We start from the raw sequence: 18,974 nt of genomic DNA, 5'->3' as shown, positions 1-18,974 counted from the left end.
GCTCCGTTGGGTCACTATCCTTATTCTTACAGAGGTGTTCTGGGCATGAGAGAATGCTTTTCATTCATTCTCATGTCTACCATTATTCCAAACAAAGAAGGCCAGACATAAGACCTTTCCGTAGTCTTCTAGGAGTTCTTTTGGGGAAGTGAGGAGACCAGGTCAGCGAAGCACCAAGCCAAAAGTACTCCAAGCTATGGACACACAGGAATCACGGGGCCCTGGGGAGAAGAGAGTCCACAGGATGTTCCACTGACATTTTGACAGTTGTTGGGTAACTCTTCTCAAACTGGGCCCTTTCCCTACTTGTTTTCTAAAGCGATTTTATCCCGTTGGTAGTGTGTGCATGGTCCACACTGATACTAGAGAGGGAAAGAAAGGGCAAGATGCTTCAGTGTTCTTGCTTTTTTGTCATAGCCTTCATGCCATTAAGGGGCTGGATGCGAATAGGGGTGTTTTTCTTTTTTATATTTAAAACTACTCATAGAACTTTGGGATAAGCGCTAGGATGTCTGTAAAGTAGTTTGAGAACCAGAACCCAAGGTGAAGTTTTAGAGGTGTAACATTGGCTGAGTCCTTCCTCTGAGAGGGAGAGCATTTATGGCAGGTAGACCTCTATGAAACAGCGCCCCCTTCTGCCCAAGGATGCCCCTGCATCTTGCCACTGGGTAGTGCATGATTAGCTTGGCCACATGTATGACTGCCGGTCACTGGGGTGGAGAAGGGGGTGGAAAGAGGGAGGGTTGTGACTTCAGAAGGATGTGTACAATCAGGGTCCCTGTACCTGGGATTCGTGGGGTTTCACTCAAGATTCTCAAATAGGTCCATTAGCCTCAAAATGATAAGAACAATCCAGGACAAGTGGTTATAATAGTTACAAAAGTATCATAGATCCTTTTTTTCATCATAGATGAATCCTCTTTGGAAAATGGCTCTTTATGAAGATGAATGCTTATAAAATTTCTGTAAAAGCTGTAGATTCCCCTTCAGTGGAATTAACTCCGTTCTCAAATGCTTTACCAGAAGTGCTGGGGAGACCATTGGCATGGCCATTAAGAGCTCAGAGTTCATACTCAGCCAGGTTTGAAGCCTAGATTCATCACTCAAGTTTTTGCCACTCTGGGCAGGAGACAGACCTCTCTAAGCCTCAGTTGGCAGATGTTTAGAATAAGAATAAGGACAGTATCTGCCTAATAGGTTTGTTGTGAAGATTAAATGAGATAATATATCTAGAGGCTGAGCCTGATATCTGGCAAATAGTAAGCCGTTGAATAATCTTGGAACAAGAAAGAGCCAAGGGGCAACACAGAAGGTGCCAGTGACCACGAATCTTGAACAGACAAAGTGGTTTTGTTAACAGGAAGGAATTGAATGGGTGGGGGAGTTATGTGGCTTTCAAAGGATTAATACCCAATGAAACCAAATTTTTCATGGCCATTAAGGTTATAGTTCAGGAAAGACCAGGGAGGGGGCCGCCTTTCATTAGCTTGAACTGACTCAAGTTAAAAACATAATGCAGATTTGAAATCCAACTTGACATTTCGCACCTAGTCTTTGGCATGAGAAAAGGGGTGTGTGTGTGTGTGTGTGTGTGTGTGTGTGTGTGTGTGTGTGAAAAAGAGAGAGAAGGGTAAGGTGGGTAGGGCAGAATTCATCAAGGAGAGTGAACTGCCTTCGTTGAAGAAAGTAGATGATCATGGACCATATTTGTTCTTTTTCACCACTGCCGTGGAAACCTTTATTCTCAGGGCCCTCCTTTGTCTATGGAGTTAGCTCCGCAGTTAAAGCAATTTCATCTTCAGGGGCGCCTGGGTGGCTTAATTGGTTAAGTGGCCGACTCTTGATTTCAGCTCAGGTCCTGATCTCACGGTTGGTGAGTTTGAGCCCCCCGTTGGGCTCCGTGCTAATAGTGAGAAGAAGCCTACTTGGGATTCTTTCTCTCCCTCTCTCTCTGCCCCTCCCCCAGTTATGCGCGCGCTCTCTCTCTCTCTCTCTCCCTCCCTCCGTCTCTCTCTCTCTCTCTCTCTCTCAAAATAAATAAATAAACTTAAAAAAATTTTACCTTGGGATACCCCAAGACACAAATACAGACATGAATATCAGCTCCACATCTCTCCAAAAGAAGGCCGATGGTTTTTGTTTTCATAAAAATTCTTAGCGGGTTTCATCATAGAAAACATAAAAAAAGTTGTGCTCACAGAACCCAACAAAGTCTGATTATTTGCTGGAGTTGCAGGAGGAGGGATCCAGTAACAGCCTGTGGACATTGAGTATGTGAGTCTTATGTGTTTGACCCCACAGCTGAAAGACAGTGGGAGTCTCAGAATCATTCCGTGTGGTTCCCCTGCCCTTTCCTCATTGGCAACGTTCTTTGGCTGGATTAAACGGCTGATTGTTTGATATTCCATCTTTCCTTTGTAAAATAGCCCACACCCTAAAACGCCTAGAACAGGAACTGTTTGCTTAATTCAACAGCAATTATCCCTCATAGTTTTACAACTGAGCGTTTGCAGAGCCGGATGTGATCTGCTTGATTGGTAAAATATCCATCAGTTCTTTGGTCGGAGCCTTTTTTAATTTTTTTTATTTTTTTAATGTTTATTTTTTGGGGAGAGAGAGACAGAATGAGCGGGGAAGGGGCAGAGAGAGAGAGGGAGACACAGAATCCGAAGCAGGCTCTGGGCTCTGAGCTGTCAGCACGGAGTCTGATGGCGGGGCTCGAACTCACAGACCACGAGATCATGACCTGAGCTGAAGTTGATCGCTCAACTGAGCCAGCCAGGTGCCCCTGTACATATTTCTTTTGGAATCAGATCTGCTTTCCTTGTTTTAAAATAGCAGAATGGGAAAAAGAAGCTATCCCTTTGATCACTCTGTAACAGCTTGAACTTTAGTCATCTTAGAGCGCAGAAAAGGCCCTCGTGTGTCCCAGCCGTTGAGGTAGCTAAGAGGACTCTGGTTCTGCCTCAGTGCTAGATGCTGCACGGGCAAAGCTGGTTTCATGCATCTCTGTTCTGACTCCTGCCTCAGTTTCCCTGTCCCAGCCGAATATTCCTGGGTTTTTCCCTTATCGAATCTGGTACAACATTTGGTCCACGGTTGGTTGATTCAGGAGACATGGAGGGCATCATCCGAGCTCCCTGTGTTTATGTTTTCCTGCGTTTACAGCCACACAACGAACATTTGCTTCTTTCATTGGTTCTGAGCCCTTAGCCTTTGGTCCGGCTGATGACAGGTGACGTAATTGCTCCTCGGCAAATTTTAAAAATACAGTCTTCCGGCCGTTGGGTGACTAACAGACCCTGCCAACAAAGCGTTATGATGAACCAAAGGATACCTTTGAGGGAGCCTCACAGGTTGTGTGTGGCTAGCGTGGGATGGGAAGGAGTGACCCTGTCTCGGGGAAAAGGAAAATGGTGCCCCGGAACATTGTTGCCCCAGAGCTTGATAAATTACACACGAGCCCCATCCTGTTTTCAGAGACCAGGCATTTCATTGCAGACATACTTTTTCTTTTCCACTTCTTCCTTTCATTCTCCCCATGGGATCCCAGGCAGGCGCACGGTTAGGTAACAAAGGACTATCAGGGAAACATCATCTAGGAGGGGTGTATTTGTTTCCATGGTTCCTGAGAAGTTAGGGTGAAGGGAGGAGGCCAAACTTGGCCCCTGCAAGCAAGTCTTCCGTTCCTTTCTCCTTTCGATGCATAAACACGTACAGAATCCCTCTGGGCAAGGGAGACAGACCTCACTTAGTGGTTCATTTAGATGCTGCATGAGAAGAAGATATTGTTTCATTCTTCATTGCAAGAGGGGCTATTTCTTCAAATTGACCGTTTCCCCCCCCACACTCTTTTCCGAAGTAGCCTGTTTATGAGCTACTCTTGCAGAGTCTGGTACTTAGGAGAGACAAGGAGAGAGAAATTCAGGCACTGAAAAGCTTCGAGACATCCCACAGGGCTGGAATGCTTTTTTTAAAGGGGGAAAAAAAAATCTGCAAACGCGTACGTATTTGCCTACGTACCCGAAAAGAGCCGGCTGGGCAGCCCAGAAACGGCTCCTACTCAGGAGCAACAAAAGCCCGTGTCAGAAGTCAAGGGACAGGAGGCTGAGAACTAATAATAATTTTGCTCTTACACAGCGGTTTTCATCCGAAGACCTCAGAGTGCTTGGGAGACATTAATTAAATTGCCCCGCGGCCCCGTGAGATGGTCGCGTATCACTATTGCCAATTTGCTGGGGGCGGAGGGAGGAGAGACGTGCGCCCGGAGTGAGGTTGGAACCAAGCCATGCTATGGTGCACGTGGACCGTGGGCTCAGAAATGACAACAGGACCTCGTCCCCTGTGCAGCCAAGGCTAGGGTCACGGGCCGTGGTACCTGCTGGGCCGGCCTCGCGGAGCACTGTATGCGGAAAGTGGGTAGGTGACCCACCTGCCCTGGGCTCGGAAGGTGCGGCCGGTACGCGCTCGTCACCACGAGTCATCCCTTGAGTGGCACGCATGACGGCAAGTCGGGGTCGCCAGAGGTGCTGGCTCCGATACCCTTGCGTTTCAGCCAGGACAGTTGTGTGAAGCAGGATGGTGATGTCTCCTCTGCCCAGCAGAAAATCCCATGATCGGTGATTGCTACCTGCCCTGCATGGGGGAAAAGGTAGTTGTGGGTAGAGTTGTCCCCCCCCCCACCCCCCGCCACCATCCCAAAGGTACATTGAATTCCTAACCCCCAGTACCTGTGCATGTGACCTCATTTGGAAAGAGAGCCTTTGTAGATGTAATCGAGTTAGGATGCGGTCATATTGGATTGGAGTGGGCCCTAAATCCAATGAAGGGGTCCACGAGAGAAAGGAAATTTGGACCCAGACACAGAGGAGAAGGCCGGAGGGCGGAGGCTGAGGTTGGGGTGATGAGTCTATGAGCCCAGGAATGACCAGGATTGCTGGAAACCACCAGAGCTAGAAGAGGCAAGGAAGGGTTTTCCTCTCGAGCCTTCGGAGGGAGTGTGGTCCTGCAACACTTTGGTTTCAGACTATCAGCCTCCAGAGCTGTGAGAGAATCAATTTCTATCATTTTTAAGCAACCCAGTTCGTGGTGCTTTGTGACAGCAGCCCTTAGAAATTAACACAAGAGTCTAAACATCGGGGCGCCAGGGTGGCTCAGTTGGTTAAGCGGCCGACTTCAGCTCAGGTCATGATCTCACGGTTGGTGGGTTTGAGCCCCGTGTGCTCTGTGCTGACAGCTTGGAGCCTGCTTCAGATTCTGTGTCTTCCCCTCTCTCTGCCCCTTGCCTGCTCGCACTTTGTGTCTCTCTCTCTCAAAAATAAATAAACCTTAAAAAACAAAAAGAGTCTAAACATTGGAAGTTCCAAATGTAGGATCATAAAATGGTCATTTACTTAGGTTGTTCATTTGAAAACTCATTCCACCATTGTAATAAGGGAAGGAAGGTTTCCCGGAGAGATGGGGCCCTGACAGTGGAGGCGAGGATAGGGTGGGCACATTGTAATGTCAGTGACAGTGACGTCTCCGTGTCCTCTGACATGGCACACGCCGATGGTTCTCAGACACTTAGATGTCTTGGCAGGTAAGTCCTCTTACAATGTGTTGAATTGCAATTGTGCAACTATATTTAACGCATCCCATTTCTTAATCCCTATAATGAAATAGAAAGAAAGCCAAGGAATGCATCTAGAAGCCAGATCGAGTGTAGCAAGAAGGAAAAATAATCTATAGGAATTAAGATCCAAACTGGGAAAACCAGTGCGGCTTGGGTGAGGTTGTTGACGTGTGGGGCAAGAGATCATCGGCTATATTCAGCTTCAGTGTTGCCCCTTGTGGGCTCCTCCTTTAAAAAATTTTTTTTAAACGCCAACAGTCCTGGGAGGGGCAACACGGAAAGCGATACAATAACGCCAGCCTACACACTCTTCTGGAAAGAAAACCGTCTTTGGAGTCAGATGTGATTTGGAATCCAGGCTCTGTCATTTACTAGCTCTGTGGTATTAGGCAAGTCAGGCAGCCTCTGGGTGCCTCGAATTGCTTATCTGCTAAGTGAGTGTAACGAATTAAATGAGTTGATATTTGTTCCAAAACCTGCTGTATAGTGTGAGTGTTACTATACTCATAGCAACGTTTGCTACCACTTGAGAATTGGCTCTCTTTCCCGTGGAGAATGGATGAAGGGGGAGGGCAGGCTGGGGAGAAGCAGAGGGGGACACTGGGGGAAGAGGGCCCTGTTGACCGCTCCCGCATATCTGAGTCTGCCATGGGACGGTGGTTTGAGAAGTTGCTTCCTTGTCCACTAGGCCTCGGGTTAACCCTGTTCCCAGGATTCTTCTTTCCTCCTCGTCTAGGGTCCCCCAGAGCTGCCGGCAGTGACAGCAGGACCCTACCCATACGGGGCCAGCCGTGGGCAATGGGGCTGCTTCCTTGTCTGCCTTTGCCCTCTGAGGCAGGGCCCACGTCCGAGAAGCTGGAGATGGCGGGCCACTGGAGGCAGGTCCAACGGTCAGTGGAATCCTCTTCACGGGCTGGGAGCCAAGGGGTGCAAAGAAAAAAAGTAGAAGTTGCTTCCATCAGACGGGACCAAGGGAGAAACCAATAATCTTACCTCCTTGGATGGTGATCTCCGGGACCCGATTAAATGTGTCGTCAGCTCTAATTCACCTAAACCGAAACAGTCTCTGCCAAGTGGCTCATTATCTTATTCATTCATTCATTCATTCATTCATTACAAATGCCAACAAGTTTTGAGTATAACTTCTTCTTCTCCCCCCAGCTCTATACTTCCGAAGGCATCAGTGTCAGCGTTAAAAACAATAAAAGTATCTTTAATGTCGAGTGTCCCCCACTGGTATTCCAAACATAGACCCAATTCCTGGTGGGTCCTGAGTGGCTCACCATTGCCCTTGGCCACCACCTTGTTTTCCCCTTGCGTGGCGATGCGACTCTCGCTCTGCCACCTAGTGGACTCGCTCAGCAACTGCATCCCCCATTGGGGCGGCTTACCTTTCAGAGGTCGACGGGGGCTCTTTGTGACTGTTCTTGCTGCTGTTGAGCCCAGCAAAGCTGGAGAGGCCCTTCTTGCCCATAAAAGCTCCCTAAATAAGTTAACTTCTTGAAACACCTTTCCTCTCTTCCTAGAACGGGGGCATCACTGCAGTGCTATGCTCAGAGGCATCTTGTCTCCCTGCGATGAGCTAAAACCCACAGTAGGGCCCAGGCACTTGACAAAGACTCTCTCCTTTGACCAAACCTTAGCTAGGCTTCTCGGAACCTTCTGCTGGTCCAGGCCGGGCCTTGGCTTCCCTCTCTATTCTTGCAGCATCCCGTTTGAGCAAGCATCCTATAAATTCAGCTTAGTGAAGTTCCCCACCCTTGCTGTCTGACCCCTCTGGAGAGAGCATGCTGGTATTAGCTGCTATCTTCAGCAGCGTTTCTGTGGCGTTGGCCTACCAAGAATCCGCCTCATTGCTGATGGCTTCTCTTAGAATTTTCCAACCGCTGCCCCCCACTCTGCTCCTTTGCTGCAAATTCCCACTTGTCCTTGTTGGAGGTGGAGTTGAGCCCCGTGTCTCTCCCCTCCTGTAGTAGCCCCGGTTGAACAAGGGGCTGCCTTACCATCTTCAACAGGTGGCATGCATAATTTTTTCTAGAACATACTCCCGCTGCCACCGCAGGAGGCCTGCCCTGCCCACATGGGGCATACAGGTTGGGGCAGACTTTCTCTCTCATCTTTCAGACTCTTGATCCCAGGAAGGACCTACTGACCAATAACCCCCCCAGGAGGCCTACTGAGGTTGGCTGTCCTATATCCTAGATTTAGATGGGCGTTTGTTATTCCAAACCATCTTTCTCACAGCAAATGAGTCTGATTTTTTTGTTTAAAAAAAGGTCTCGGGGCACCTGGGTGGCTCAGTCGGTTGAGGAACCAACTCTTGATTTTGGCTCAGGTCATGATCTCACGGTTCGTGAGTTCGAGCCCCGCATTAGGCTCTGTGCTAATAGCATGGAGCCTGCTTGGGATTCTCTCTCTCCCTCTTTCTCTGTTCCTCCCCCACTTGTGCTCTCTCTCTCTCTCTCTCTCTCCTAAAATAAATGAATAAGCTTAAAAAATATTTTTAAAAAGGTCCCCATATTTTCTGCTCAGGCATACCAGGGCTCCCAGTCATGCTAGGGGTACGGTTGACATTTTCCGGGGGTCCTACACCGCCTCTTTGGTGAGAGGATCTAAGGACGAGCATCCGGCCTTCTCCTTGAGACTCAGAACCACATCTCCTTCATGAGCCTCCCCACGACTCAGCTCGGAACGACAGCTGACTGGCTGGGATGCGGCTGGAATGGCGGCTTGCTTGGTTTCCCAGGTCCTGGGGACTATGTACGGGGACAGGAGGAGAAGGGAGAGTAAGAGATATGCCTTTGTTCTTGCTGCTGCCTCCCTGCCCAACCTCATGCTGGCTGGGAACGTGATGTGCTAATCTGGGTATTTTTTTCCTTTATGACAATCCAATCCCATCGTCCCCAATTCCCAAATGGTTGGTACAGAGAGGGCCAGGCCAAGCCTCGAATGTGACGGCAGGAAGCAAAAGTAGCGTCCCAGATTCAGGGCATTGAAGGGATCAGTTACGAGGCCGTGAGACAACAGAACCCCCGGGGCAAGTCTTTGCTGCAAACAGGGGCTGGGCTCTGCGGGTGGCTTTGCGCCAGGCACTTCACATCCATTAGCTTCCCCCCACTTTATAGATTAGGTAACCGAACCTCAGAGCGGTTAAATCACGTCCCCAGGTCCCATAGCTCATGAGTGGAGCCAGGATTCAGACTTGGGTCTGCAGATCTCTTTGACTTCCATGCCCCGGCTCTCTCCACGAAACCCTACCCCTCCCACCGGGGAGAAAAATGTGTGTGCTCCTGGGAACAGGTACGTGGCTCTGACACATTGCCTCCCGGGGCAGCCTGGCCGCCTCCCTCTGCCGCCCCTCTGTGCCACAGGTCTTATTACGGTTCGTGAGCTTGCCAATCAGATATTCGCAATAATCTCTGAGGTGACAGAAGTGGCACCGGTCCACGGACATCTGGAAGGGCTCAGGACGGCCGTGACCACTGGTCCGGGCTCCAAGCCCCGCCTGTATCCGCTGTAGACGGCAGCTGGCCTGAATCTGATACCTGAGCAGGGAAGGGCGTGAGCAAAATGGCAACCAGGCCCGGGAGGTTTCCCCGGAGATACGGCCGTGAGTTATGTCCCTTCGGTAGGGCCGATCTGTGCAGCAGCCCTTGGGGAGTAGATAAGCCAGCCTGACAAGTGACCTTGACAGAATTACAGCAGTCGTATTTTCAGTTGCTTGAGCCAGTCGTGGCCAATTTCTCTAGAGCGTTAGGTGCAAACAGAAGTCCTCGACGCCACGTTGCACGCGCGCGCGCGCGCGTCTGCCTCTTCCCCTTCGCTGTTTAAAGTATTTACCCTTGGCTTGTACAAGCGACATCTTTCTCTTCCCTGGTGAGCACGAGCGTCTCCGGTCTTCCCTCCTCCCTCCGCTGGGCGGGCAGCGAAGCAACGCGGACAAGGATCTTGTTCCAAGCCCATTGAGCAGTGCTAGCGTGTAGTGACCTTCTGCACCAGTAATTCCGTCTTTCGGGGATTGAAATTGATTTTCCTCCTCTCTGTGTGTGAGCACAACCCGAGGGTACAGCTCCGTTCCGAAAGCTGATCTCAGGTGTGTATTTAAAGGCGAACGGCAACACGCTTGCAAAGATAAATGAGAAAAGTTGTTTTAAGAATGCCCTCTCTAACCTCTACGAATGAACGAACGGGCTGTGGGCTTATGTTTCCAAAGAGTAGTTTTTAATTTGTCCATGCCAGTGTGTGTGTGTGCGGGTGTGCATGCGTGTGTGTGTGTGTGTGTGTGTGTGTGTGTATGTAGGGATGGGTAGGGTGGATGATGTTAGGAGAGAAGGTGTATGAAACTCCAAATTCCTGCCCACATGGCCGGACTGAGAGCCAGGCAAGCAAGGTGCTTGCTTCTGGTGTAAGATTTAAGGAGGTGTCCAAAAAATCAGCACTGAAGCTACACTGTTTTAATGTAATATATTTTTATTTGTTTTTTTTTTAAATTTTTCAAATGTTTATTTATTTTTGAGAGAAAGAGAGAGAGAGAGAGAGAGAGAGAGAGAGAATGAATATGAGTGGGGGAGGGGCAGAGAGAGAGGGAGACATAGAATCCGAAGCAGGCTCCAGGCTCTGAGCTGTCAGCACAGAGCCCGACGCGGGGCTCAAACTCACGAACCTCGAGATCATGACCTGAGCCAAAGTCGGATGCTCAACCGACTGAGCCACCCAGGCGCCCCCGTAACATATCTTTAATAATAAGAATTAATGCGAAACTATCCATAACGAACAACATATCAGCATTTAAGATACGTAAACAATTGACGTCCCTGATCTTCCTTTTAACCTCAGACTCCAGTATGACTCAGCACAGCACTTTTTCATGAACTTTTGCTCTGTCCTTCATCATTGGTTTTTTTCACCTTAATTTTGATTTTTAAAATCTTGCACGAAGATATTATTTATCTTGCTGACTGAGTTTTGTGGCATCTCTGGAAGTTTCCCACCCTGGTTGAATTACCTCTTCGAGGTCCCTGCCCCCTTCATGAAGGCGTGGCCCGAATCAGAGGCAGGGCTGTTTCCGAGACTGGCCGAAGATCCTGGCTGGCATTTATTTTCAGTTCCCAAACCGGAAACGGGTTGTTGAACTATTCCTCTAGCTGGAAACTATTGGAGCCCAGAATGACACTCAGATTTTGTCATTTGCCTGGTCATGGCTAAAGTCATCTTGAGAAGTAAATTGGAATTGGTTCTCTTGGGGGTAGTGTTGATTCTGGATACCCCGTGCAGGGTCCAGGAACTCTCCAGGCCATGGGAAGATACAGTGAGGGTCTTGGCAGGGGCTCAGCTTGAAGTTTGATGTCCAGTCCTTGCTGCTGACGTTTGCAGAGGAACCCCAACCTCTCTCCCAAGCCGCCTAGCTCACGGCCTTGTGCCCAGAGTTCCTCCCCCGCACACGTCATTGTCACTGATGTGCCCACCAGCGAGAGGCTGTGTGGGTATCATTTCAATAGCTGCCTTTTAAGGAGATGGCCTGATGACTTCCAGTGCTCCTGGAAAAGCTGTTTCATAATTGTAAAACCGACCTCTACTCCTCGGCGCTGCGACCCACGGGCGTGTTTCCTGGCAAATCCATCTAATCCAAAATTAAATGACGTTTCCTGGCAAGAGATGGGCAAGCGGTCGAAAATACCACAGGAGCTGCTGGCCTCCACAGGGTAGCTCTTCTCCACAATCAATAGCTCAGTTCATTCCTGGGTCTATTAACCGGGAAGGGGGAGGGGCGACGTCGTGAGTGCGGAGTCCTGCCATTTGGAATAAGAGACCATCGGGAGGCTGACTCTGGTTTTTAGTTTTAACTTGCCCAGGGTATTCTGTCCCATCTCAACCCTCCCCCTCTCCTAGGCCTTCTTTGAGGAGTTGATATCATCGCTCGTACCCAACCAAACATTCCCAATTTTCCCTCTTGAGCAATTTAGATCGCATTCTGCTTCCAGAATGATCTTTTTATTTCTTTTAAATGTTTATTTCTTTATTTTGAGAGAGAAGGCACAGGAGGGACAGAGGGAGAAAGACGGAATCTTTTTAAAATGCTGACGTGAGGGTTGCCTGGGTGGCTCAGTAGGTCAAGTGTCTGACTTCGGCTCAGGTCGTGACCTTGCGGTCCGAGAGTTCGAGCCCCACATCAGGCTCTGGGTCGACAGCTCAGAGGCTGGAGCCTGCTTCGGATTCTATGTCTCCCTCTCTCTCTGCTCCTCCCCACTCACCCTCTGTCCCTCCCCAAAATAAAGAAACAGCATTTTTTAATGCTGATGTGATTGTGTCGCTTTACTTTCTAGAACCCTCTGCAACTCCTTCTAGGCTAGAAGATGAGGATCAGGTTCCCTATTTTGGCTCTGCCCAAGTCACTGTGCTCATGGCTCACTCTTCACCCTGTCCATCCACTTTGCAGCTCTGTCTCAACCCCTGGGCCTTTGCACATACCCTGCCCTCCTGTCATACTCCAGTTTCTTGTCTTAGGGTAACTGCATGGCTGCCAGCCTTCTCAGAGGTGAGCAGCCGACAAGGTGGCAGTGGGGTCTCAGGGTTCAGCATGTGGATTAAAAAAAAATGTTTATTTATTTTTGAGAGAGAAAGAGAGAGAGAGCACAAGCAGGGAAGGGGCAGAGAGAGAGAGAGAGAGAGAGAGAGAAAGAGGGGAACAGAGGATCTGAAGCAGGCTCTGTGCTGAGGGCAGAGAGCCCGTTGCAGGGCTCGAACTCATTAACCGTCTGGAAGTCAGATGCTTAACCTACTGAGCCACCCAGGCGCCCCATAGCATGTGGACTTTTACCCATTGCCTTGATGTCAGTAGAGTGCCACTCCCCTGCCCTCCACCATACCTGGTGGTTTTGTTTGGAGCCTTTCGTGTTCATTTCACCCCCCAAATAAGACCCCTGCACCCCTTGATAGGTGGGGATGGGAACCAGTCTCCTGCCTCCCTCCTGCCTTCAACCATACTCTAACTTCTGAATCTTTCTAGGGTTCTAGAGAGCAGATCACTGTTCACCCTTGATCTCCCTTTTTGGAGGCACTTAAGACAGAGCTTTCTCCAGGGTTTGCTGACATCGTTGGTTGGACTTCATTTTACTTGTCTGTAGAATCACAAAAATCATACATTATTTTCAATTCCGTTGAAGGAGTTGAAAGAGCTAAGCCCCCAGGTGACTTCTCAGCCGGGATTCTCTCACAATTAGTCAGGGAACTACTCGTGGAGATGCTGGGACATTTCTCTTTCTTTCCTGGTTGACTGCGGTCCGAGGGAAATCAGGCACTGTTGGCTCAAGGAAAAACCAGCCAATTAATGTACATTTGTTTTTAGATTAAAGTAAAAGGGTCATTGATTGTACGTATCAGTCTCGTTTTTTAGTTTAGTGTTTTTTTTATAATTTCTCATTTTAGTGGATTTTTAAAAATAGATTAATTGCCTGGCATGGATAATGGAGACAGTGTGTCGGGTAAGAGAGTGTGTGAAAGGAGACCAGCAGGTGCTCATGCTGGGGAAGAGAGGTGTGAGTGACGTCACCCTCTGGCTAGGGGAGTTAGCCCGCATCATCCGGGTCCCCTCTGTGAGCGGGTGGGTAGTCGCGTAAGGGAGAGATGTTATTGGATCAATTAAGTAGATCATAGCCCTTAAAAGAGACCAAGTTCTCGTTACGCTCTCCAAGGGTAATTTTTATTTAAGTACACGCCGGCCACAGAAGTCTGAAATGTGTTACGACTTAGTGTATGTTACCGTTGTCTGGGGACATCATCCTGAATTGCTACTTGGGTCGCTCTGTGTGGTCACCGCTGGCCACGGCCAGTTACTGGGCAGTGCTTTCTTGGCAGGCGCGGACAGGATCTTAGTGCCACAGTTATTTTGGAAGGGAAAACGAGATGTGCCCCTGGCCTGACTCTCGGCCTGCCTTGGGGACTTGTGTGCCCATTCTATGGGGGCTCTGATGCCCTAGGGCACGTAGTTTGCTTTGGGTTAATTGTTCTTACTGTAGGAAGAGGTCTGGGTGAAACCGCCGGGTCTTTCACCAGGGCCAGAAATGGAAAAATCTTTCAAACAGCAAATGAAGTTTAGTTTGGCATCCTGAGAGCTCATTAGCCTGAAAGCATACACTTGGCCTTGTCTGTGGGTTTGAGGAAGGGAATGGCGACGATTCAGTGTTGATACGCTCTGCCATCCGAGGCCAGCCTCCTGTCCCTGGGGACTCCTAGAGCCCCGGGTTTGGCTGAAGTCCTGCCTCAGACCGGCGCTCCTACCCTGTCTCTTTGCTGTCAGGGGAAGGATGGGTCCACCCCAGACTCTCATTTACTCGGCAGGAGCATTTGGCTCTGTTGGGTATCACACTTGGTCTTTTCTTTTTTTTTTTTTTTTAATTTTTTTTCAACGTTTATTTATTTTTGGGACAGAGAGAGACAGAGCATGAACGGGGGAGGGGCAGAGAGAGAGGGAGACACAGAATCGGAAACAGCCTCCAGGCTCCGAGCCATCAGCCCAGAGCCTGACGCGGGGCTCGAACTCACGGACCGCGAGATCGTGACCTGGCTGAAGTCGGACACTTAACCGACTGCGCCACCCAGGCGCCCCTTAATTTTTTTTTTAATGTTTATTTATTTTGGGGACAGAGAGAGACAGAACATGAACGGAGGAGGGGCAGAGAGAGAGGGAGACACAGAATCGGAAGCAGCCTCCAGGCTCCGAGCCATCAGCCCAGAGCCCGACGCGGGGCTCGAACTCACAGACCGCGAGATCGTGACCTGGCTGAAGTTGGACGCTTAACCGACTGCGCCACCCAGGTGCCCCGACTTGGTCTTTTCAAATCTCACTGCTTCCCACGGCCATGCCAACTTCATCTGACGGCCCCCCTTACCCTGCCATGATCGGTCTCTGCCTCCTGTTCCCCCATACGCGGTCTATACCACCGGCAAGTTCAAAATGATACTCCTGTGATTTCTTCTAATGTCTGAGCACCTTCTTGACCAGCCTGCGCCTGTGGAGGACTTTGTCTAATTTTTTTTTTTCAGTTACATGGTTCCCACATATGCCATTTACCCAATTTCTTAAAAAAATTTTTTTAATGTTTATTTATTTTTTGAAAGAGAGAGAGAGAGAGAGACAGAGACAGATGTGAGTGGGGGGGGGGCAGAGAGAGAGGGAGACACAGAATCCGAGGCAGGCTCCAGGCTCTGAGCTGTCAGCACAGAGCCGGACGCGGGGCTCGATCCCACGAACCGTGAGATCACGACCTGAGCCGAAGTCGGAGGCTTAACTGACTGAGCCACCCAGGCGCCCCAGTTTACCCAACTTCTGATGTGGCTAAATTGCATCCCCTGGGCAAAGAAATGTACGAATCTTTGGACAGTCACAGCTGGGTTTGAAAGCAAGTTGGTATCAGTGATGATGTAGGAGTTGTGCAGATTTATGTGACAAGCTTGTCTGATAAGCCACGCCATCAGGGCGGCAAACGGCCGTCCTTTCTGACCTGTAGCCAAAACTTATCCGTCTCTCATGGTGTTCTTCGAGTGAAGGTCACAGACGCAGATGAGGTGCAAAGTAAAAACAACTCGTTTTGTCATGAGCTGACTCTGTATGTGAGGGAGGGTGAGTGGGAGCAGGGAAGGGCAGAGAGAGAGAGAGAGAGAGAGACAGCCAGGTGCTGTGGACCGAGGAAACGAGGGCTGACAACTTGAGTGGCAACATAGAGACTTCCAAAGAGACAGAACGGGCCATTCTAAGACTGGTTCCTGGGACTTCGTCCTGGCAGAGCTCACAGAGGGACTGAAAAAGTGGACCGGGGCTCGACACGCCTCGAGGGTCAAATACGTGGAGTCTGAACCCTGACTCTGCCAGTCACTTACTTTGAGACTCGACCCCGTGCCCCAGTTTCTTGTGTGGTGGGCGCCGTGAAGACTAAAGAGCCAGCCCTCGTGATTGCTCCCTGCAACTTGTAGGAGTCTGTTTCGGAGGGTGGAGGGAGGTGGGATTGCAAGGTGACAAAGGCCAGGGCTGTGTCCAGGGCTCTCCAAGGTAACTGGAGGTCAGGCGGTAGAACCCGGCCGGGTGCAGAAGGAAAGGCAACATTTGCTCAGGGACCGGAAGGGATAGAGTGTGGGCCAGCAAAGAGGAGAGAAAATACCTTAGGAAGAAATCCAAATCAAAGCTGGGGCAGGCCAGCCTAAGGGCCTGCGTGGTCCCAGGAAGGGCCTGCGTGGTCCCAGCCTAAAGGCCTGCGTGGTCCCAGAAACCCCTGGAAAGCGCAGCACCAAGGGTGAACTGTAATGTAAACTGTGGACCTTGAGTGATATTGACGTGACGATCGATGTAGGTTCATTGATTTCAGCCGTTTTCCCACTCTGGTGGGGGACGTTGGTAATGGGGGAGGCTCTTCATGTGTGGAAGCAAGGGGGGTGGTAAGGGGAATCTCTGCACCACCCCTCAATTTTGCTGCAAACCTAAAACTGCTCTAAAGAAGAAAAGTCTTCCAACACTTTTTTTTTTTTTAATATGGCCCCAGGAAGCAAGTATTACATGTAGATAAATACTGTCTAGTCAATGACGAATGGACCATTTCACTTGGGTCTGGGCATTGAAACCTTTATTAATACAAAGTGGTTGTTTTTTTTTCTTTTCTTCTCAGCAATCATTTTATGCTAGTGGCTCAAGTTGGCGAGAGATTATTTGACACTATAGTTCGGCCTCCTCTTCCTGATGTTGCAGGTACGTGTTTGATTTTAATCCTTCTAAATACGGTATTTTAGGGGCTCCTGGGTGGCTCAGGTGGTTGAGCCTCCGCCTTCGGCTCAGGTCACGATCTCACAGTTCATGAGTTCGAGCCCCACGTTGGACTCCGTGCTGACAGCTCGGAGCCCGGAGCCTGCTTCGGATTCTGTGTCTCCCTCTCTCTGCCCCTCTCCACCCCCATGCTCTGTCTCTCTCTCTCTCTCTCTCAAAAATAAATAAACATTAAAAAAATTCTAAATACAGTATTTCACATTCAGTTGCACCAAATCGCATCGTCTTTGATTCAAATCATGACTCTAGGCTGCCAAGCTCTTTTGGAGACTGAGATCTGTCCTCCAGCATGCTATAGGGTGTCCCCAGCTTTCTGATAAATGCAGATTTGATATTCATGTTTGATATGCTCTTACTGACTGAAAGGGTAGAAAAGATAAGGCGAGGAACAGTTTCTGTAGAATTCCAGCAGCGATTTCTTTCCAGCTTACTATCAGCCCGTTTCAGTCGGCCAGGGGGTGATCATTCCAGCCAGGGTGCCTGATACAGAACCTATTTGCCCTGAAGGGCTAGTGGCCATGCTTTAGGAAAGGCCACCCTTCAGGAAAGGCCAGCCCTTTCCTGTGATCCTGGCTCTACTCTCTCTCTTCGAAAGGAAACTGCCTTGCTTAACCTCCTACTTAGGAAAACTTGCTTCACGTTTGTCACTACTCAGCCGTGCTGGCTTCTCCAATCGCCTTTGGCCTGATGCAGAAAAAGCTCGAACCATCTGAACTAACAAAAATGAAAAGAATTTTGTAATTTGCAATAGATAGATCTGGTAGTGAAAGGATATGATCGGGCTGAGTTGGGGCTGAGGCACCCCAGAGCTTGCCTCTGCCTAGGGGGAGAGAGAGAGAGAGAGAGAGAGAGACAGAGACAGAGACAGAGACGAGGAGGTCTGAAGGCTTCCTTTGTATCTGGGATCGCTCTGAGAAGCGCATAAAAGTGTGGACTCTCTCCCCCAGGGAAATGTACAAACGAACACCTATGTGACTTTTTGCTTATGGTTCCAAGACATTTATACATCTTCTAAGTCTTGGGGTAGTTAGTCCTAAAAAAGAGCTAATAAATCTCGTTGGTACTGAGATAGTATAGAGGATTCACAGAGAGAAATGGGGTTGGAGAGAGACAGGCACCCCTAGACCTGCCTCCTCTGCTGAGCTCTACACGCGGGGTTCTGGTCTACCTGACCTTTCCAATAAACCCCACTTTTTTTAAAAAATGTTTTTTAATGTTTATTTATTTTTGAGAGAGACAGAGACAGAATGCAAGTGGGTTAGGGGCAGAGAGAGAGGGAGACACAGAATCCGAAGCAGGCTCCAGGCTCTGAGCTGTCAGCACAGAGCCTGACACGGGGCTTGAACTCACTAGCTGTGAGATCATGACCTGAGCCAAAGTCGGACACTCAACCGACTGAGCCATCCCACTTTTCCTGAGATAAATTGAATGAGTCTCTGTTTTTGCAGCTGAAGGTGCCGACTTATATAATCAGGTCGTCATGAACCGGTAACACAAGCCACACACCCTAGAGTCACATCTGTATCTCCAAACATCACTTTCCAAGGGCATCATTTAAAAAAAAATTTTTTTTTAATGTTTATTTTTGAGAAAGAGAGACAGAGCGTGAGCAGGGGAGGGAGGCACAGAATCCAAAGCAGGCTCCAGGCTCTGAGCGGTCAGCCCAGAGCCCGACTCGGGGCTCGAAGTTGCAAACCACGAGATCATGACCTGAGCCGAAGTCGGACGCTTAACTGACTGAGCCACCCGGGCACCCCTCCGAGGGCGTCATTCTTGACCCTCTATTCTTCTTTCCCAGGGGCAAACCCATTTCTTCCCTCTCACTTATTTGCCTCTATCCTAATGATTTCTTTACTTCCTTCCCAAACCGTAGACCAGATATCCAGCCCCTTGCTAAACAGCTCTATAAATTTTTGCCCCCTAAATGTTGCAAATAAAACTTCAAAAAAGAGCCCATAGCTTTTCACAAAAAAGAAACAGAAAGCACAAACGGAAGCAAGGCATCCCCAATTGCTTTTCTCTAAATGTGCTTTGTCTTTTCCTTTTTTTTTAATGTGTCAACAGTAGCCATTCTATGAAGCCTAAGAAGCGTCCCTGATGTGCTTCTCTCATCTGACGTCAATCCAGCCAATCATGACAGCTCGCTGCTTCTGTCCTCTGCAAAGTTCCCACACCCGTGCGTTTCTTTCACCCCCCCCCCCCACGATCCTGTTCTGCTTCCTCATCCATCACCTGGATGAGTTTTGTTGTAAAATAAAAGTCTAATCTGTCTCCCTGTCGCCAACCTTGACCACTCTGATCTGTCCTTCAGTGGTAGCCACGTGGTCTAAGTGACAAATCTAAGAACCCCCCTCGTGAAACTCCTCGGCGCTTCTACGGAATCTACGAGACCAGATGCGCACGTCCTACAGGGCGGCAGGGGGTGGGGGGTGGCCTCCACAGTGTCTCTTGCTTATTGTCCTTCTAGTACATCTCGCGCCCCCCCCCCCCCCCCTCCCCGGCACGTCACTTCATGCTCCAGCCACCTGACCCGCCTACCCTTCCGGTGAC

General features: G+C 49.4%; 1 long non-coding RNA gene across 1 annotated transcript; it reads left to right on the top strand.

Annotated features, from left to right (window-relative positions):
* The first annotated feature begins 8,135 nt into the window (after positions 1-8,135).
* LOC109499557 lies at positions 8,136-18,762 on the top strand. The gene is made up of 3 exons (XR_002156870.2): positions 8,136-9,707; positions 16,270-16,349; positions 18,489-18,762. It is a non-coding gene; the product is annotated as an uncharacterized LOC109499557 (long non-coding RNA).
* The last annotated feature ends 212 nt before the right edge of the window (positions 18,763-18,974 follow it).

Source organism: Felis catus, chromosome B2 (genome assembly GCF_018350175.1).
Source record: "Felis catus isolate Fca126 chromosome B2, F.catus_Fca126_mat1.0, whole genome shotgun sequence".
In the NCBI taxonomy this organism is placed as follows: Eukaryota; Metazoa; Chordata; class Mammalia; order Carnivora; family Felidae; genus Felis; species Felis catus.
This window is presented reverse-complemented; position numbering and strand designations above follow the sequence as displayed.